The following is a 21,820-nucleotide window of genomic DNA, read 5'->3' on the forward strand; positions in this document are numbered from 1 at the left end:
TCAACAGATCAAACGCAATGGATGAATTGTCAAAAGAACAAAGCAAATGCCATTTGTTTTTTCAGCCCAACTGATATCCAAAACAAGATTGGAAATCGTAATCAAGTTTTTTCGATGTATAAAACCTCCTGAAACTGATATAAACAAACAAGATTATACATGTCAATTTTTAATGGGATTTGGATGTTATAAATGTTATTTATATTCCATTCTCTCATAAAAATCCATCCATTCAACAAAAATCCATCCATTCATAAAAAATTTCATCCATTCATTTAACTAATCAATATTTGTTCAAATACATGTTCCAAAAGCACGGAGAGTTTCAGAGACCAATTTTGATCCTTGGAGAACATAATGGGACCATTGGAAGTGGTTTGGAAAATATCAGCAACTAGCTTGAACACACTTGGTATGAAATACTAGTCAATCTTCATGTGTTGATTGCTGAGACGTTGCAGACCACACAATGGCAAGATACTCTGCCTCTGCAATAGGTCTGGAGGCAAGGTTGCTTCTTCACACAATTTTAACATGAAGATATACATTGAGTGAACAGAACTACCAACCCAATTATTCAGAAGCACAATTTCACATAACAAATCAAAACTATGAATTCATAGCATTTAATGCAATAAGAGAAACCAGACACTTCGCATTAACCTAAGACAGACTTTCAATTAAGCAATAATTGGTACCAAGTGTATCAAATTAATTGGATTGACAAAGAAAACCAAGCAGTTAGGAAGAGATCTAATTTACATTATCTCAAATTTGGTATTAATAATGGTTCCAAATCCAATATAGCTTATTAAGGGATTGTGCACTAGATTTCCCTTCTTCTCTAAACCAATTGAATACCTCTCACAAGAGTGTCAAGGCAGAAGTAATCCAATGAAAAAGACGTCTCTATCCTAATGACTTTTCCAGCTATAAAATGGTAATCTACTATATCAGGTCATAAATTAAACTTCCAAACGCAAATAAGTAGTGCCATGAAAGTATATGTAAACAGGAACGAAAATGCAATCACCTGAACTTTACTTTTATAAGTATCCCAAATTGATCGAAGTCCATTTCATGCTCATCTGAGAGAAAAAGTTCCCATAAAAATGACAATTTCTAGAAAGTGCAATATTGAATTCTGGGGCAAGTAATGGTCCATTACCTCGTGGAAATTAGCTTTGATAAATAGCAGCCCTTCAAAAGCCAATGGAGCAACTTTGAATACCTTGACAAAGGATGGAACTGCGATGTACTTGGCTAGCAACCTTGAAAACATTTTGGTGCTGGTGAAGAAAAGCTATCATGTTTTCCTTGTAAGAACCCTGACATTAGTGCAGAAAGCATGGTCAGTATAATAAACACAAAAACAAATTGCATTCAGGAAAGTCCTATTATTATTTTTTGTTAAGGAAAAATGTCAATCCAGAAGGGTGAGCATTTTCAGAGAATCATAAAAGTACAAAACAAGAGGGGCAAAAAAAAACAAAAAACAAAAAAGCAGCTCCTAAGGGTTCATACCAGAGCAGAAGCACCAAAGAATAGAGAAGTTCTTCAATTGTTGCAATTGTATAGCTGTCCAGATTTTGTTCTAGATACTCTTTAATTTAGATCACTTCAAAGCAAACTACACTCTTAAAATGCACTCTTTGAACGTTGTCTAGCAGTTTGAAATGAAGGACACTTCACATGCACTCTTCTCCTTTACCTGCTAATTCAAATTTGTTGCCTAAATTAAGAACCAAGGAGAAAGTCATTTCAAACTGCATGAACTGCAGATAAACAACCAACAAGCTCTATTTGTCTTGTTAACTGAACTAAACAATCATATATCTGTTTCGTCCGAGGGTGTGATTTGTCTCTGACAATAAACTCATATACAATGTCATTGACCTCAATTGAGCTGCAACCAGGAGTCTTCTCTACTCCTCTCTCCTTCATCATATTTTGCACCCTCCCTGCCTCCTCCCACATATTTGATTCCCTATACATTTTTGCAAGCAAAATGTAAACTCCACTATCATGAGGGTCCAACTCGAGAAGCTTGGAAGCTGCTCTTTCTGCCATCAAAATATTTTTATGAATATAACAAGCAAAGAATAATGCACCCCACACCACAGCATCTGCCTTAACTGACATGCCATTGATAATCTCTTCTGCTTCTTCCAAATGACCAGCCCTACCTAGAAGGTCCACCATGCAAGAGTAATGTTTAAGTAATGCAATCACTATTCTTCCACTAAAAGACTGGTTTTTAGTATGGTTTGTAAGGTACATGTATTGATGATATAAGTATCTTTCTAATAATCCGGTTAAAACTTAAGGTCAACATTATGATGTCTAGATAAAGTCATGCAGATTACAGATTGGCACAGGAAAGATACATGTATATTCTTTCTTTTAATCAATGCAGCAGAGACTTATTAGTAGATAAATAGCACACACATACACACACACACATTCCAAAAGGACATGAGCAGTCATAAGCATTTATAGCGTTTTGCATGCAAATGTCCTGAAATCCCTAAATATATCCATACCTTGAAATCGAACAATTATCAAAACTATCCACATGAACCCATACCCCAATAACAATTTTATGCCAAATCTTCAAATTAAATGGGAAAACGTCAAGACCATACCAAACCCATAGTGCAAAATACCTTAAACTAACAGAGCACAACAGAGGAAGGAGTGAGCAATTCGTGTGATGGATGTGCAATTCGTGGTTGAGCTCTGTCCCATTAAATTGATTCTTTGTGAAGTGAGCTCTGTCCCTCTGGAAGTGTGGATGGATCTCGGATTGGGTTGTGCACTGAGCTCAGCTCTGCCCCTGTGGAAGTCTCGATGTACCCATTAAATTGATTCTTTGTGGAGTGAGCTCTGTCCCTCTGGAAGTGTGGATGGATCTCGGATTGGGTTGTGCACTGAGCTCAGCTCTGCCCCTGCTGGGTTGTGCACTGAGCTCAGCTCTGCCCCTGTGGAAGTCTGGGTTTTTTCGTGAAATTCTACCGATAAGTGCTAACCCTGTATATTAGCTCACTTTCTCTCTCATCTCATTAACTTGCTACCTGCTGGCCCATAAGTTTTTTTCTTAACCGTTAGATCAACATTTACTGATCTAACGGTCAAAAGCTTGAAGGCATCTAATGCCTGCAGTTATGTTAGAATTTCCGGTTTATGTCTAGGTCTAAGTCAAATAGTCAATGGTTGTATAATAAAAAATCCAAATTTGATGAGCATCGAGATGTTCCATCTTATCTGTATATATATTCCTTATTATCTTCTTAAACTGTTTTGCTGAAGTGACTATCGATACTTAATTCCATGATATTTCTATTGGCAAAATTTACAGGCAAAATTGATGACCAAGAAATTAAGCTCCTGTATATAACTATGCATATATTGCAATCAGCTGCAAAAATTGAATATATTTCACTCGGTATGAAAGGTGCTTTAACTAGTATATACCGTCTGAAATACTAGGCTAGTTCAATTATATGCAATGTAGATATTTTCTGCTACAACTGTACAAAGGATGGCTCAATACTTACATGATTGCATCATCATTTGATTCCCTGCGCATTACTGGCAGACTTCAAGGAAAATACAATTGCTTAAATGTTTTAGTAATATTGCTACTTTGCTTGAATTGGGGGCCAACAAGGTTGCCGTCGTCATCCCTTAAGTCTTTTGACGAAGAAATAGAGAGAAAGAGATCGAAAAAAGAGAGAGAAACAAAAAGAGATCGCGAGTGGCCGGCGGTGCACGGAAGGGGACCATCGACAAAGTCAGTAGACAATGATGGTGTTTGATGCGATTTTTTGTTTTTTTGTTTTCATTCTAAATAGGTGTTTTTATATATTAAAAAAAAAGAGAGAAAATTGAATCTTAAAAAATAATAAAATTATAAATAAGTGTAAAATGGTAACTTTATGTAAAACAGCATGCAAGGGGATATAGAGAGCAATTAAAGGGTTCAGAGCGTCCCCCTCGTATCCTTTATAGGAAAATCCATCCATTTATTTTCTTTTCAATAAATGGATTCTTCATTCAATAAGAAATCAACGTACACAGTAAACTGAATCAACTACAGGAATTGTAGCTCCAGCGGTAGTGACCATTAAATACCTTCACACCCAAGTCAGAGCTCTCGATCTTCAGCTCCTTTGAACCTGTAGGTTATCTTTCCTTTTAATATTAACAAAAATCCAGTCAAAGAAAGGCATTGGAAGAGACTGAGCAAAGTCTGAAGGATTGAACAGGGCATTCCACACAATGAAAAAGATTTGACAGCCGTTGAAGATGATCAAGAGACTCCAAATTCATTAAACAAAGCAACATCTAAGACAATGACTGCCATTAGTAATCTTCCTTGCTAATTGGTTAGGATCTTACCATGAGCAACAGTCTACAGGAAGCACTTGTTTTTGGGAGGAAGGTGAAGTTTCCAAAGGAAGTTCCGGTTCCAGGGTACCCGATCTTTCTTGTCTATATATGCACAGATAAACAAAGTAGTCTTCACAGAGAATTACCAGATGGTGAGAGTCCCCCCAAATGGCCTTATCATCCCCACAACCTGCAAACCCAGCATAAAATATTAGCAATGTTATGCACAATCTTATGCCTTGTCAAAGTCCCAACCATGCATTGCTCAAAAGGACTGTAGTGGGTGTCAAGTTTTATGCCTCTGGAGCTGAGTAATACAGGCAAAATTAAACAATAAAGGTCATGTACATATATTAAAATCAGCTGCAATATTATATGTTCTCGAACACTTCATACGAAAGGGACATGAATTAGAGTAAGGCCAGAAATGCTAGTTCAATTCTGCAATGTAGATAATTTCTTGTACTGCAAAAAGAATGGTTTAACCTAGTTCGGTTTTTCACATTTCTTTTCTTTCTATTTTTCATTTTTGCTATTCTTTGTTGCTTCACCCTAGCATGATTGATTAGTTTCCCTGCAGCTTTTGTGATTTTGACCTTCAGTGCAATTATAATGAGCTGAAGTGCTTCTGTATGATACAGGGATCAGATGAGTCATGGCATGGTCCTGCCTCATCGACCTCATCATCAACAAGGCTACTATATATTCGACATGGTTTCTGCACATCATCCTTCTCGTTGTTCTCGTCACCAACAAAATAAACATATGGGATAGACTCACACTCAATCATGTTATCATTGATAAATTTGTCCCCGACTAGATTGACACATGTTTTCTACACACTGTAACCAGATCCAAATTCTACATATATAAACCTCAACGAAGTCTCCGCCTTCCACATTGATCGTGTTAGATAAATGTCCCTGCCAAATAACTTCCTGGGAAATTATTGTGTTTGGACACATTGGCTGGACCACAAAACTAGTGAGCTTCGTATGATTTATAACATAAATGGACATATAATTTAGAGATCCGTGGGCATGTAAACATGAAAAAACCTGCACACAGTCAATGCTAGCTTCTAATTTACAACCAACAATGTGAGGCACTTATTTTCAAGTCTGGTCACCCTCGTCGACATAGGTGAACCACCCAGGAATATCATTTCCAGGGAGAAAAATGCCACCTCTGCCGCTCGAAGTCCATCCCTATACCATGTGAAGCAAGATTTCTATAAGAAAAACGCCACAGCCAACAATACATGCTTGTGTGTGCTTATGTATGCAGTACGTGTGTGTGTGTGTGTGTGTGTGAGAGAGAGAGAGAGAGAGAGAGAGAGAGAGAGAGAGAGAGAGAGAGAGAGAGAGAGAGAACCTGTAGGATGCTCTCCTTAAGAGTAGCAGTGATATTGCTGCACCCTTCCATTTGAATCAATCTCATGGAGTTTCACGACTTATCCAAGCCAGGAAACTCAATGAGTTTGAGAGAATTGGGTAGATGCAATCTAATCATATTCAACATTTCTGAAAAATTTGGCATTCTTTCCAATGCAGGGCAGTCACTCGCTTCCAGAATCATCAAACTTGTTGGTAGATCTTGGATTTCAAGAAGGTTTGTGCAATTATTCAAAAATAGACAGTCAAGCTTGGAAAGGCCAGAGAGGCTTGGTAGACTGCGAAAACTATTGTCTTGTAGATCTAAATACACTAAGGAAGATAGACTCTCAAGTCCATAGGAATTGCATCATCAGTTAATCTGCAATTATCCAATGATAGATATTGAAGCTTGGAAAGGCCACTGAAGCTTGGAAGGCTATGGAAACTATTGCGTCCAAGATGTAATTCTACTAAAGAAGATAGACTCCCAAGATCCTTACGAACATCATCAATTAAATTGCAGTCTCTAAGAAATAATTCTCTTAAAGAGTATAAACCCATTAAAGAAGGAGGAAATAGATTAGTGAATTTACAATATGGTCTTGGCAATAGCAAAGACCAGAAGATTGAGGGCAACGAGCAATTACATGGTGACCATTTTAGGTTACAAAGAGAGAAATATTTCATGTTCTTCAATCGAACTATGGAAGGTGGTATTTTTCTTATGGCTGTGTTATCTGCAAGAAGAGTAGTCAATGATACCATCTCCCCCAAGTCCTCAGCCAAGTTTTCAAATTTGGAACAGCTAGAGAGCACAAGAGTTTCAATAGATACCAACTTATAAATGCGGAGACCCTTAAGCATTTTGCAGTCTTTCAAGTTTACCAAAGCAAGACTTTTAAGATCTCCAATGGACTGGTAAATCTCGGTCAAACTCTTACAGTATTTGAGAATCAATTTCTCGAGATTTGGGAGTTTTGAAAAGTCTGGTGATCGTGTTAGGTAAGAATCTTCAACTTCCCAAGAAACTGCTTGACAAAATGAAAAGCAATCAGGAATCAAATCCAAAAAGAATAGAAACAGAACATGATGTTTTGCATGGAATCAGGTTGAGTTTATTGTACCTCCAAATCATTCCAAACTTGTACGAGGTTACTTTACCGTAGGTCGATAGCAACTATGTTTGGTAGATTGAAGTCGTTTGGTATTAACTTTAGAGGGAATCCATGCCAGCAGAGCCATCTTAACTTATTGGAAAAATATTTGTAGTCTCCGGTGAGCTGTACGTAGTTGAGTTGGAGCAATCTCAGCCTCTTCATATTAGTAAATGCTTCAGCACTGATACTAGCCTTATCAGATCTTTGCAAATTCAAAGTGAGTCCTTGAATTTCTTCAGTTCCCTGTTATAAAAAAGCTTGCACTAAGTAAGAAAAGTGTGATACATGCACATGAAGAGGAGTTATGAATACATTACAAGATAAGAGCAGTGCTTATAGTATGAGACATTGTCCTAGGGGTGTTTAAAATCCAATCTGTTAGACAACCCTCTTAGTTACGCCTTAATCAAGGCCTTGTATAGTCTAAGAGAATCCAATTCGCCTAAATTGACTGATCCAATACAATCAAATCCAGTTTGATCGATTTCAAAAACAGATGTGAGTGGATTCGATGATGGATTTCCTCATGAAAATCCAACCAAATCCAATCCAATTTGGTTGATATCATTCATCTTTACATTTGTAGGCATTTGAAACTATAGAAATTATGAATAATTTAAATGCTTTGACTGAATTATGTTAGGTATATAATATTATCACAACACATTCCTGAAGCATTTAATCTTCACTGTACTTCCTGACTAGAAAAAACCAATCAAAAAATAATCTAATTCTACTAAATTTGTGATCACATTTGATTGGAGCATGATAATTTTCTAATGTTTCAATATTTTTTCCTTCACTAAAAAAACCAATCATCCAATCCAATCCAACAGGCCAATGTCAATTGCTTTGGATTGGATTGGAGTTTAACCTCGAATCAGCTTAGATTTTATTGTAAAATCTACAATCCAATTCATATTGCATCATATGGGATTTTCTAAAACTTAATGGTTTCGAACCCACGAGCACCCTAACCTTGTTATACGATCTGCAAATAGTCCCATTTATACATACCTTTTTCATTATGACCTATGAGCCTTGCCTGATACTATTGAACCTAACAAAAGAAACTGCAGAACATTACACGGATATTTAATACATGCATTTAACACAAAACCTGATTAGGAAAGTACTTACAGATTTGTCTGTCAATACATCTATTTCGTCTTCATGATGCCACAATCTACTATATTTTCCAGGGGGGCTGTCAAGCGATCTTTCACACACGATTTCTCTACCCATGTCTCAAAGCAAATCAAGCATCATCAGTTTGTTTCTTTCACTAACAGTTACAAGGCAGCGTTGAAGGAGAACACTGATTCCTATATCTGCAAACAAGCCACAACCATCCAATATTTGTTTGACATAGTTCATATCCATTCCAAAAGAAACAAGATAAATCAAGGAATGCTATAGGGACATTAATTAGTGTAGAGTCAGAAATGCTAGCTAGTTCAATTATGCTGCAATGTAGATATCTCTGGTACCAAAAAGAATGGCTCAAGTTCAGTTTTTCACACCTTCTTCTACTTCTCTTTTTTGATAACTGCTGTTGCTTCTCAGTTTCCCTGCAGCTTTTGTGATTTTGAGCCTTAATATGAAATTATAATGAGCTGTATTGCTTCTGTACTTCCCCTTCATCTTTCTTTAGCTGCTAATTGTTCATATGGAATTATTTCAATACTGGGATCAGATGAGTCATGGCTTGGTCCTGCCTCATCGACCTCATCATCAACAAGGCTACTATTTGACATGATTTCTGCATCATCATCATCATCATCATCAACATCCTCCTCCTCATTGTCGTCCTCACCAACAAAGAAAGCATATGGGATAGACTCACACTCAATCATATTTTCATTGAAAAATTTGTCCCATACTAGATTGACTCCTGTTTTTTTCACACAGTAACCAGATCCAAATTCTACATAAAACTCAACCCAGTTTCCGCCTTCCATATTGAACTTGTTTGATAAATTTCCCTGCCAAATAACTTCATGGGAAATTATTGTGTTGGGACGCATTGGCCGGACTACAAAACTAGTGAGCTTCGTATGATTTATAACATAAATGGAAATATCATCTACAGATCCATTGTCATGTAAACATGAATAAACGATGCACACAGTCAACGCTTCTAAATTATGACCAACAATTTGAGGCACTTGAAAATAGACTTGGTCACCCTCGTCGACATAGGTGAACCACTCAGGAATATCATCTCCAGGGAGAAAAATGCCACCTCTGCCACTCGAAGTCCATCCCTATACCATGTGAAGGAAGATATGTATAAGAAAAATGCCACAGCCAACAATACATGCTTGCGCGTGCTTATGTATGCAGTACGTGTGTGTGTGGGGGTGTGTGTGTGTGTGTGTGTGTGTGTGTGTGTGTGTGTGTGAGAGAGAGAGAGAGAGAGGGAACCTGTAGGATGCTCTCCTTAAGAGTAGGAGTGATATTGCTGCACCCTTCCATTTGAATCAACGTCATGGAGTTTAAGGACTTATCCAAGCCAGGAAACTCAATGAGTTTGAGAGAATCGCGCAGAAGCAATGTATCCATCTTCGACATTTCTGAAAAATCTGGCATTCTTTCCAATGCAGTGCAGTCATTCGCTGCCAGCATAGTCAATTTTTTTGGTAACTCTGGGACTTCAACAAGGTTTTTGCAATTATTCAGCAATAGACAGTCAAGCGTGGAAAGACCAATGAGGCTCGGAACGCTATGAAAATTATTATCTTGTAGATCCTAAGCTACTAAAGAAGATAGGCTCCCAAGATCCATAGGATCAATTGCCTCAGTAGTTAAATTGCAATTATCCAGGGATAAATATTGAAGCTCGGAAAGACCACTGAAACATGGAAGGCTATGAAAACTATTGCATCCTAGATCTAATACTTTTAAAGAAGATAGACTCCCAAGATCCTTAGGAACAACATCAATTAGATTGCAGTCTCTAAGAAATAATTGTCTTAAAGAGTTTAAGCCCCGTAACGAAGGAGGAAATAGATTAATGGATCTCCGATATGGTATTGGCAATAGCAAAGAACAAAAGATTAAGGGCAACGAGCAATTGTGCAGTGACCATTTCAGGTCACAAAGAGATAAATATTTCAGGTTCTTCAATCGTACTATGGAAGATGGTATTTTTCTTATTGCTGTGTTATCTGCAAGAAGAGTTGTCAATGAAATCATCTCACCCAAGTCATCAGCCAAGTTTTCAAATTTGGAACAGCCAGAAAGAACAAAAGTCTCAATAGATTCCAACTTATAGAAACTCCTTGGAAGACCCTTGAGAATTTTGCAGTCTTTAAAGTTAACCGAAGCAAGACTTTTAAGATGTCCAATGGACTGGTGAATCTCTGTCAAACTCTTACAGTCTTTGAGAATCAATTTCTCGAGATTTGGGAGTTTTGAAAAGTCTGGTGATCGTGTTAGGTAATGGGAATGACTGAGATTAAGAATCTTCAACTTCCCAAGCAATTGCTAGACAAAATGAAAAGACAAACAAAAATTAGAATCTAAAAATAATAGAAACAGAACATCATGTTTTGCATAAAACCATGGTTGAGGTTATTGTACCTCAGAATCCTTCCAAACTTGTACTAGGTTGCTATACTGTAGGTCGATAACAACTATATTCGGTAGATTGAAGTCGTTTGGTATGAACTTTAGAGGGAATCCATGCCAGCAGAGCCATCTTAACTTATTGGAAAGATTTTTGTAGTCTCCAGTGAGTTGTATGTAGTTGAGTTGGAGCAATCTCAGTCTCTTCATATTAGAAAATGCTTCTGCCCTGAAACTAGCCTGATCAGATCTTTGCAAACATAGAGTGAGTCCTTGAATTTCTTCAGTTCCCTGTTAACAAAAAGCTTGCACTCAGTAAGAAAAGGGTTATTTGCATATGAAAAATGACTTATACAAGCATATGAACCACAAATTATAGTATGGGACCTTGTGTTAAAATCCAATACAAGGCAATCCCCTTAGTCATGCCTTAATCAAGGCCAGCCTAAATTGACTGATCCAGTAAAATCCTATCCATTTTGACCGATTTCAATGACTTTGGCAGATTGGATTAGATATCAAAATTAAAAAACAGATGTGACTGAATTGGATGACAGATTTTCTCATGACAATCCAGTCCAATCTAATTTTTTTGATATCATTCTTCTTTGGTCTTGTAGGCATTTGATACTATAGAAATTAGGAATAATTTAAATGCTTTGGCAGAATTATATTATGTGCATAATATTATCATAACACTTTCCTGAAGCATTTAATCCACTCTATTAAAATTTGTTATTGCATTTAATTTCATCATGATAGTTTCTTAATGTTTCAATATTTGTTCCTTCACTAAACTGATGATTCAATCCAATCCAATCCAATTGGCCAATATTAATTGCTTTGGATTGGATAAATTGGTGTCCAACCTCAAATCACATTGGACTTAATTTATTGTAAAATCTACAATCCAATTCATATTGGATTTTATTCTAAAAGTTAATGGTTTTGAAACAACGATCACCCCTAACCCCGTTCTACGATTTCCAAATTGTCCCATTTATACCTTCTTAATTTTGACCTATCAGCCTTGCTTGATAATATTGAACCTAACAACAGAAACTGCAGTTCGACCAAAAAAAAAAAATAACAAAACAAAAGAAACTGCAGATCGAACACTACACTGATATGAAAAATGAAACTGACTCTCTTTATGAGAAAAAATGAAACTGACTAGAATGTATAACAGATGCTTCACTTGTATTACATGCATTTAGCACAAAATTTGATTGGCAAAGTACTTACAGAATTGTCTGTCAATACATTTATTACATCTTCATGATGCCACAATCTACTACATTTTCCAAGGTTGTCAAGGGATCTTTCACGCACGATTTCTCTACCCATATCTCGAAGTAAATCATGCATCATAAGCTTGTTTCTTTCACTAACAGTTATAAGGCAGTGTTGAAGGAGGACACTAATTCCTATATCTGCAAAAAGCCACAAGCATCCAATATATGTTTGACATAGTTCATATTCGAACCAATAAAGAAACAACATATATCAAGGAATATGTCCCTCTCCGTGTCATCATTTAGCCTATAAAAGCTTATTTCGAGTTGTTTGTGAATATCTCCACAAGGAATTTTTTTCAATTTATCCAATGTGCTTATCCACTCTCTAGTGCTTCTTCCCAAAAGAAAAGAACCTAAAACTTCAAGAGCCAGTGGCAAACCTCTACAGTAATCAGCAACACTTCTTGAGAGTTCAAAATATCCTTCATTAGGACAATTATTTTTAAAGGCATGCCAACTAAAGAGCTCAAGAGCTTCTTCTTTATTCATTCCTCGAGCCCAATATATTGTATCCACTTCAAGTGAGTCTAGTAAATGTTCATCTCTTGTTGTTATTATAATTCTACTTCCAGGACCAAACGTGTCATGATTTATAGCTAATTCATTTAGTTGGTCCACTTGGTCTACATCGTCAATTATGACAAGTACCCTTCTACATCCAAGTCTTTGTTTTATCACATTGATCCCTCTAGAAATGTTTCCTACATTTGTCTTTGTTGGATGTAAGATATCTGAAAGAAGCTTTTCTTGCAAACTAACCATACCATTCTGGTGCTTTTCAGTTTCCCTAACGTTTTCAAGGAAACTCTTTCCTTCAAAGCTATCACAAAATTGATTATAAATGGCTTTGGCAATCATTGTTTTACCTATTCCACCCATTCCCAAAATTCCAACCATGCGAACATCATCCAATCCAACACCCAAATAATCACTTATATCTTGCACTCGAGAATCTATTCCAACTGGGTAGACAGCAATGCGTAAGTTGGTGCTGCTTAGATGACTAGTAATTTCGTCAATAATTGTCTTGATAAACTTGGCTTCATGCCTAACAATTAAATTCAAAAGATGAGTTAAGACTTATCATGAAAGTCAAGATTAAATTGATGAAATTAGGACAATAGGTTGTCTAGAGATAACAAGAATTGGCCACTGTTTCCTTTTACTAGGAAGTAAAATATATTCAACTTAATTACTCATAAATTGGTAAGTTTAACTCCAGATCGAAACCATTAAAATTTTGTTAAATACGTTAAAATGATCATACAAACATGTATGCACATATGTACATACTTCATGAAGGAGTACTTCCCTCATCCATACTCAGGCCATGCACACGTGGTCCAGACGAGATCCTATACTGGAATCCTTTATGCTAATCCTATACAGAAGCTTTTCTTGCGTAAAGGATTTTCATATACAATTCTAGATTCTTGTATAGGATGTTATCCACACAAGCTTCCAGTATAAGATTGGCATAAAAGATTCCCTTATAGGATCTCGTCCGGACTATGTGTAGCTGATTCAAGTATGGATGCGATAATCCATGCTCCATGCTGAGCCATAAAATTTGAGATGAGTAATTATTATCCATGCAAAAATACCGATTGAACTTATTATATATAAATGCATCTATTTTGAAATTAAAAAGAAAAATTACATGATTTTTTCATATATAATTCAATCAATATAGGAGCCATATTTATTTAATTTGGGGATTTTAGAAGTACTGAGATGAGTAAGTTAATTATTGTCCAATGAACTTAATTAGTGATTAAGTACCCATCCGGCCAAAAAAAAGTAAATACGTACCCATCCACATTGTTTCTAAGATCCCAGCCAGACAAATTTGCAGCTTCAACAAGAGCAGCTTTCCACCTCACTACCTTATCTGTACCTCTATCTTTATGATTCTCAAATGCCTCTGCAAAACAGCCACTTTGTTTTCTTACATGTGAAGGATCAACATCATAGAAAACTGGGAAAACCATTTGCCTGAATGTTGTTCTACACTCCATGATCTTGACCAGCTCCTCAAGACACCAACTGGAATCGGCATACCTCCTTGAGAAGACAATGACAGAGATCCTCGACCCTTGGATTGCCTGCACCAGTTCTGCTGTCAGATCTTCTCCTCTTCTTAGTTCATTCTGGTTGATAAATGTGTTGAATCCACCTTCTTTTAGTGCCATGTAGAGGTGGCCTGTGAAGCCCTTGCGTGTGTCTTCAGCTAAGCTCACGAACACGTCATACATCCATTGTTTTGAGGAGGAAGATGAGGATGAAGAAAAGGCTTCATGGTCTGCCCTTCTAGCCATTCGTACTACTGCAGTGGTTCTGTTTTCCGGTTTTGTCTTTTATAATTAATAAATTAATCAGCAAGAAGTTGTTTTGTAATTAAAGCATACTTTTTTCGGACAGATAAAAAAACTAAAAGAAACTCTTTGTTTTTAACGACTGACTATGAACTATATGAGGGGATATTTTGGCTTTATATAGATATAAAGTCAAATTATTCCCTTGAAACTTTCGGAAATATATGAGGAGAAATCCCCCCAGCTTAGCTTATAATTACGAGAGAAACACTTTGTTTTTGTGTTGCCTATAATACCAGATATCACCTAATCATATATAATCGCCTCTGTACTGTAACTGAGAACTCATCATACGTACTGTTATATCCTATAATTATGATATATTAAGTCTCTAATAGGTTTTGAATTAGTTTCAATAAAAATAGAGCCGTAAAGTTTTGAATTAATCAAGTTCAAAACAGGGGTTATGAATAATTTACTATTTATCTTTTAACTTTTGACTTATTTGTAATAATTTGAGAGGTAAATTAACCAAATTTTTAGTTTGATGGACAATTTGTCACCGGGTCATAGTTAAAACTTGAAAGTGCAAAATGGCTATTAAGCATTTAAGCCTTACTTTTAATGAATTTATATCTATTTATTAGCTTTTTATTCCCAAGTTTGACCTGCCCTTTTAACTTTCCTGACTAAACTCTTTGACGGATCTCTACGACGACACCTCATCCAACACTAGTTGCAGCAAGCCCTCTTCCCAATGAAAGGCCCTACTCCTCTTGTAGGCAAGTCGGTGCCACGGGTTTGGATGGCACTTGCGGTGAGCAGCCTAAGAGAGTGCCAAATAGAAGTTTTGTAGGGAAAAAATAAAAGAGAAGAGGAAGAAGCAGCTCCAAATTTAAACAATAAAGAAACAATTGCATCTGCAACTTCTTGAACCATCTACTCCATTTTCAATTTTCTTTGTAATGTCATATCACTATGACCCAAAAAATAAGATGACTGCTATTTGCACACTTTTTTTTTTCTTTTTGCACACTCTTTAAAAAAATAAATTAAAAATCAAAGGAAAAGATACACTCACCCCTCACCCAACACACCCCTCATTCTCAGACAAAAAAAAAAACACACCCCTCATTCTCACTCAGCCCGACCACCTCACCTCCACCTGACCCACCCACCCAGCCCCCTCCCTCCCTCCCTCCCTCCCTCACCCGACCACCGCAAGCAGCACCCGACCCCACCTCCAACTCCTCCTCTCTTTTTTCTTCTCTCCTTCCTCCCTCCCTCCCTCCCTCCCTCCCTTCCTTCCTTCCTTCCTTCCTTCGTCTCGCCTGCAACACCAATGGCCGAGCACATCGTCTCCAGCTAGCAAGTCGAGCCTCACCCTTCTTCTCCGAGCTCGCCTGCAACATTGCGCCTTAACCTACTGCAACCACAACGAAGCACCACTGCCAACAAAAAAATCGCAGCTGGTTCGGCGGCTATATGCCGAATGGGTCATGGATGTTCGACGGCTACCTGTCGAATAGGTTGTGGATGTTCGATGGGTGGCTGTCGAAGGAAACTCAAATTTTCAGCAGACCAGTGCCGAACGAAGGAGAAAGCAGAGAGAGAAAAGGAGGGAGAGAGGAGAAAAGAAAAGAGAGAGAGGAGGGATGGGTGTGGCTGGGTGAAGAGAGGGCTGATGAGGGAAGGTCAATGAGGGAAAGGAAGGGGCTGAGTGCGTGTGGCTGGGTGTGTGTGTTTTTTTTTTGGTCTGTTGATGGGGTGTGCAAAAGAGAGAAAATGAAGTTGGTTTTTGAGTGTGAAAAGGAGAGATGTGTTTTTTCCTTTGATTTTTGATTTTTTTTTTTACAAAAGGGTGTACAAAAAGAAAAAAAAAATGTGTGCAAATAACAACCCTCAAAAATAAATAAATAAATAACCCTTTTCACACCCACACTCACTCCTCAAGTGAGGAAACAAAATTTGGGCATAGAGGAGTTGTTTCAACTTCAAAGAAGCCGGCCAATTGGGCCCCTAGCCTCACACATATTTACTGATCGATAAAAGTTGTCACCTTAGCATTAGCAAGAGTCCACATGAAGAACTTGATCTTGGGAGTAGGTGAAGTTTCCAAAGGAAGTTCCAGAGAACCCAATCTTTCTTGTCAATTCAGGATAGACAAAGTAGTCTTCACAGAGAAATTACCAGATGGTGAGAGTCCCCAAATGGCCTTATCATCGATCCCCACAACCTGCATAATATCCAACATGAATATTAGAAATCGTATTCATAATGTCAGTGGAAAAGTAAAGAGAACAGCTTGTCAAAATCCGAACCATTGTTCAAAAGGACGTACTGTAGTGTTTGTTACGTTTGGGGAGCTTCTATCATGACTTCAGGCATTACCAAGGAGTAAAATTTCGTTTTCGGAGAGTATCAAAATTTTAATACTATACTATATTAATTTCGTTTATATTTCAAAAATTTCCCGAAATTCTCGAAATTTCAGCGAAATTTTCGAGCTGGGGAAGCAGAGCCAGAAGGAGAGGAGAGGAAGAGGCCAGCCGTCGTCGGAGGAGAGCGGCGGATCGAACAGAGTGATGAGTGAGGAGGGAGGAGAGAGAAGAGATGAAGGAGGGAGATCGGGGAAGGAAAGAAAGAGAAGGAAGAAGAGATCTGGAAGGGAGAGGGAGGAGAGAGAATAGATCTAGGACTGCACAGTGAAACTGGGAGAAAGATGAGAGGCGGCTGGAATATTGGGAAGAAAGAACCGAAGAACTGAAGAAGGCAAGAAATTAAGAAAGGAGAAGGAAGTGACGAGAGAATCAAGGAAAGAAAGTCAAAGGAAAAGAAAAGAAAGAATAAAAAAAAAAGAGAAAAAATTGTACTGTATCACTGTGTGTGTGTAGTACGGTGAAGTTGAAGACTTGAAGTTGATTAGCTTAAGGTTTTTAACTTTTTTAAAACTCAAAATTTAAAAACCCAAAATTGAAATTACTCAAAAACCCCTCACAATCAAATACTCGTAACTTTTAAACCGTAACTCCGATTCATGAACGGTTCGTGTGTATGCGTTCGTGAGCTCGAGACATTTCCAACGGCACAAAAATTAAGATTAAAAACCCATTATTGAAAATAGTCAACTTTGGAGTCAAACTAAATTATAAAAAATTTAATTAAAACAAACATTTTTAAAAACAATCACTATCCAATTTTTTTAGCTTAAATCTTTGTAAAAATAAATTATGAAAAATAAATTTATCCTCTCACCATGGGGTTTTATTCCTTTAATGTTTGATTTTCCAAATTGGAGAATTTGTGAAATTGAAATTTTAGGTAAACTGTTGTCGCCGCTGCTGTTACCGGGTCGGTTCTCTTTTAACCCAATTCGGCTCAATTTGACTATTGAAGACCATTTCCAAGTCCCTTTGAGTAAGCTTGCTACTTTTCGTTGCCACATTAGTGATTTATTCGTGTAATTTCATTATGTAATTATTAATTAGTGAAACATTTTTTTAACAGTATTTGCCTACAGCGCGCATTATATTCAATACATATCACATGAAACCTACCATATAATTTGGTTTCTTCAATATTTTTTTATCAATGTAGTAGATAATATGTTAAATAAATATATGGTAAAGTTTCATTCAAAATTTCTGTATTTTGATAGTAATTTCTGTCGTTTCTGTCGTTTCCGTCTAATTTTTGTCGAAATTTAAAAATCTTCGAAATTTCCATCGAAATTTCCTCGAAACCCGAAATTTTATTCCTTGGGCATTACATGCCTACACTTTTTCTTTTTTTTTTAGTTTATAAATATAAGATAACCTGCTGAAAAGGTAAAAGGTGGTAACTTATGTACATGTGCAACTCACATGTGAGCAACCGGTTGCAAGGTATATGCTTCCCTGCTCTCTCCTCTTTCAACTTAAATCTCTCTATCCTTCGTCAATTTCCTACCAAAAAGCAGTCTCTCTCTCTCTCTCCTCTTTGCACGACAAGCTTTCCCCCTCTTCACCATCATCTTCTCTAGTTGATTTGGGCACTTGGTGGTGGTCGTCGTCTTCGCCTATTTGGGCACTTGGTGGTGATCGTCGTCTTCTCTGGTTGTTGTGCATTCGACGTTCTTCGCATTGTCCGCTTCAGGTAATCGTTTTGCAGATTTGGGTTCTATTTAAAATTAGAATTTTAGGGATTTTGCAAGTTTGGGCACTGTTTGATGTTTTTGGATTTCTCACTCTACTTTGCAAAATTATTTTGAATATGGTCTTTTGGTTGATTGGTGTGGTTTGTTAGTATTAGTTGATTTGGTTTATGGATCACTTATACACTTACATAAAACCTTCTATTAGCTCCTTTGTATTGATTTTGTCTGAAGTCTTGATTGAAGGTTACAATTTTGTTGGGACGGAAAGGCAATTGCAACATTAAAATTGTTGAAACGACTTACCGTTTGACAATTACGACTAAACTTGCAACCATGAAGTTAAATATTGCAAAAGCTATTTTGGTCACTTGTTATGCCCATTAAGTTGCCTAGAAGGCATGTGTCTTGCCGGACCTTTTTTTTTTGTTTAACAATGTAACACTTTATGAACATAAAGCCACATAGAAGTTTATATGACCTGAAATATTAATTTTTTTGTTTCCATGTTCATATGTGAAATTATTTTTCTATTAATCATATTTACATATAGCTAAAATAAGCATGCACTTCAATTACTAATAAATTATCATCATCCAATTTTTTGTTGCAACAGTTTCCTTATCTTCTTTCAAGGCACACATCAACAATTCGATGTCTAAGAAAAGACAAATCCCCTCAAATCAAAGCCTTGCAATAAAAGGAGAAACCAACGCCGATATTCTGTCTATTGCGCATGGTGCCTTTTTCCAATATTTGTATGTCCTCATCCATTTTTGTTTTAAATTATTTGAAATACACTATGAATGGTAAACTCATTGTTTCATTGGTTAATGGTTTAGGCAAGTCCAGTCGAAGTCACTTAAACAAGCTAGCAAGCAGTTCAAGAATGACAAAAATGTTGTTATATTTAATTTTGGGTTGAGCTGAATTGCCTATTGAATTTTGATGAACTGCCTATTTTCTATTATAGTTTATGACTTAACACTCGATTTTGACAATGGAAGCGAGATATGTCCATTCAATGGAAGGAATTGGATGCGAAGCAAAAGACAGAGTATTTTCCTCAACTAAAGTTTAATGAGGTTGTTGGGGAAGCCACATGCACAATAAAGACTAGATGCGCCCCCGATCGGTTTAGGGAAGTCGTTTGTGGGTTTAATGCTGATAAAATCAGAGTTGTAAATGATATGGGGTTCGGTATGCTTGGTCGGATTAAGTGCAGTAGCCTGCGTCGCTGTCTCTGTCGTTTTCTTGTGATCGCTTTGAACCGGACACGTGTTGGAAAGACTTTGATCATTACTCCCTAAGATTTTAGAGTCTTAATGGGTGTTCCTGAGGGTGAAATGAAAATTTTGACTATGAACTCCGTGAACAAGAGTGAAGTCCAGAATTTGGCCAATATCCATTGCAGCAAAGATGGGAAGATCACGATTGCTGACTTACAAAAATAGCTTGTTGAGGCAGATACAATTGACGACAACTTTCAGGTTAGTTTTATGTTGTTCGCCTTGGGAACTATTCTTTGCCCAATTTCTTCCCTCATAGTGAATAGAAAATTTCTGCAAGCACTCAAACAACTGAATATCATACGATTCGGTAAATGGGCAAGTTATTCTCTGAAGCATCTGGTGGATAGAATCAAGTCCTTTAAGTCAAATAAAGGAAGCTACCTATCCGGCTGCGTTCTGTTTTTGCAGTTATACTATATTGATGTTCTTCAACGTGGCAGAACAATGATAGACCGTTCTTTATCTGCCGTGGTTTCTTAGGATGAGCAAAAGACAAGTAGGATGCTGAAATGAGTGAAAGAGAGGGGGATCGATTTGTTAGCACTGAAATTGAACTAGGCGATCGTTGTTTGCTAGTTCACCAATATACTGATGTGACATCCTTAAAGGGTGAGGTAGCGACATTGTCCCATACTGTTTCTGTCCTCCAAAAGTCTGTGGCTGATGCTTGCTCATCTATTTCTGCCATAGGGAAAGCCATAGTTGAAGGGAATAAAGCTGTTTCTGCCCTCCAGAAATCCATTGTCGACGGCAATGAATTAATGTCTAACAGATTTATGCAATTTAAAGAAGAATTTTAAAAAATGTGGATGAACAAATTGTTAGTATGGTTGCAATTTCGCAAATCGCACATGTCCATAACGCGCTTAATGAAGGTGAAACAACTCGTAACCGATTACCTTCAATTAATGAAGTGCAACCACAGCCACAAATTATACCCAAAATAACCCGTCAGAGATCTTTGTCTTTGGAGGAGCTTCCTCGGAAAGAGGTATGAAGGAGCTTTGAATAACAAGTATTGACCATGTTTTTCAAGTGTTCAACTACAATTGATTTGAAATCTTGAATAATAAATATTTTTCATGTTTTTCGTAACAAGTATATGTACTGTTAAAATGTAATGGTTGATTGGTTTTTGTTCATATTGATGTGTGGTTGTTTCGAATCTTCAATAGCAAGTATTGATGTGTTGATTGGCTTTTGTTCATATTGCTGTGTTATTGGTTGAAATCTTGAATAGTAAGTATTGATGTGTTGTCTAAGGGGCTGAGTAATACAAGCAAAATTGAACAATAAAGCTCATGCATATGTGATATGTGTTGAAATCAGCTGCAAAATATGTTTTCGAACAGTTCATACGAAAGTGAAATTAATTAGAGCAAGGCCAGAAATGCTAGTTCAGTTATGCTGCAAATGTAGAAATTTTCTGGTATAAAAAAGAATGGCTCAAGCTAGCTAGTTCAGTTTTTCACACCTTTTTTCTGTTTTTCATTTTAGCTAATTGCTGTTGCTTCACCCTCGCATGATTGATTAGTTTCCCTGCAGCTTTTGTGTTTTTGAGCTTTAATGCAGTTACAATGAGCTGTAATGCTTCTGCACTTCTCTCTCAACTTTCTTTGCTGCTAATTGTTCATATGTATGTACTCATTTCCATACTGGGATCAGATGAGTCATGGTTTGCTCCTTATCAACCTCATCATCAGCAAGGCTACTATTTGACGTGATTTCATCATCATCATCATCACCATCATCCTCCTCCTCCTCCTCCTCCTCGTTATTTTCGTCACCAACAAAATAAGCATATGGGATAGACTCGCACTCAGTCATATTTTCATTGACAAATTTGTCCCATACTAGATTCACTCCTGCTTTCTTTACACTGTAACCAGATCCAAATTCTACATAAACCTCAATGAAGTCTCCGCCTTCCATATTGAATTTGTTTGATAAATGTCCCTGCCAAAGAACTTCATGGGAAATTATTGTTTTGGGACGCATTGGCCAGACCACAAAACTAGTGAGCTTCGTATGATTTATAACATAAATGGAAATATAATTTAGAGATTCGTTGTCATGTAAACATGAATAAACGATGCCAACAGTCAAAGCCTCTAAATTACAACCAACAATTTGAGGCACTTGAAAATAGACTTGGTCACTCTCGTCTACGTAGGTGAACCACTCAGGAATATCATTTCCAGGGAGATAAATGCCACCACTGCCACTAGATTTCCATCCCTATACCATGTGGAGCAAGACTTGCATAAGAAACTATGCAGTACGTCAGT

The 21,820-nt window shown here is 37.1% G+C and overlaps 1 long non-coding RNA gene and 2 pseudogenes across 2 annotated transcripts; all 3 read right to left on the reverse strand.

The window, feature by feature from the left end:
• Window positions 1-246: 246 nt before the first annotated feature.
• LOC147279630 (uncharacterized) lies at window positions 247-2,557 on the reverse strand. Its single transcript, XR_015123237.1, has 3 exons — window positions 1,525-2,557; window positions 1,169-1,328; window positions 247-1,088 (listed from the first exon to the last, which is right to left on the reverse strand). It is a non-coding gene; the product is annotated as an uncharacterized LOC147279630 (long non-coding RNA).
• A 1,590-nt stretch (window positions 2,558-4,147) lies between these two features.
• LOC147279631 (uncharacterized) lies at window positions 4,148-14,161 on the reverse strand (annotated as a pseudogene). The gene is made up of 12 exons (XR_015123507.1): window positions 13,606-14,161; window positions 11,741-12,841; window positions 10,511-10,786; window positions 9,353-10,414; window positions 8,613-9,192; window positions 8,066-8,338; window positions 6,893-7,168; window positions 5,767-6,796; window positions 5,032-5,600; window positions 4,539-4,582; window positions 4,402-4,494; window positions 4,148-4,252 (listed from the first exon to the last, which is right to left on the reverse strand). The product of XR_015123507.1 is annotated as an uncharacterized LOC147279631 (transcript).
• Window positions 14,162-16,257: 2,096 nt separating this feature from the next.
• LOC147279632 (disease resistance protein RUN1-like) overlaps window positions 16,258-21,820 on the reverse strand; it is a 42,993-nt pseudogene continuing 37,430 nt past the window's right edge.

The sequence above is a fragment of the Dryas octopetala genome, chromosome 7, assembly GCF_963921425.1.
Source record: "Dryas octopetala chromosome 7, drDryOcto1.1, whole genome shotgun sequence".
Classification (NCBI taxonomy): domain Eukaryota; kingdom Viridiplantae; phylum Streptophyta; class Magnoliopsida; order Rosales; family Rosaceae; genus Dryas; species Dryas octopetala.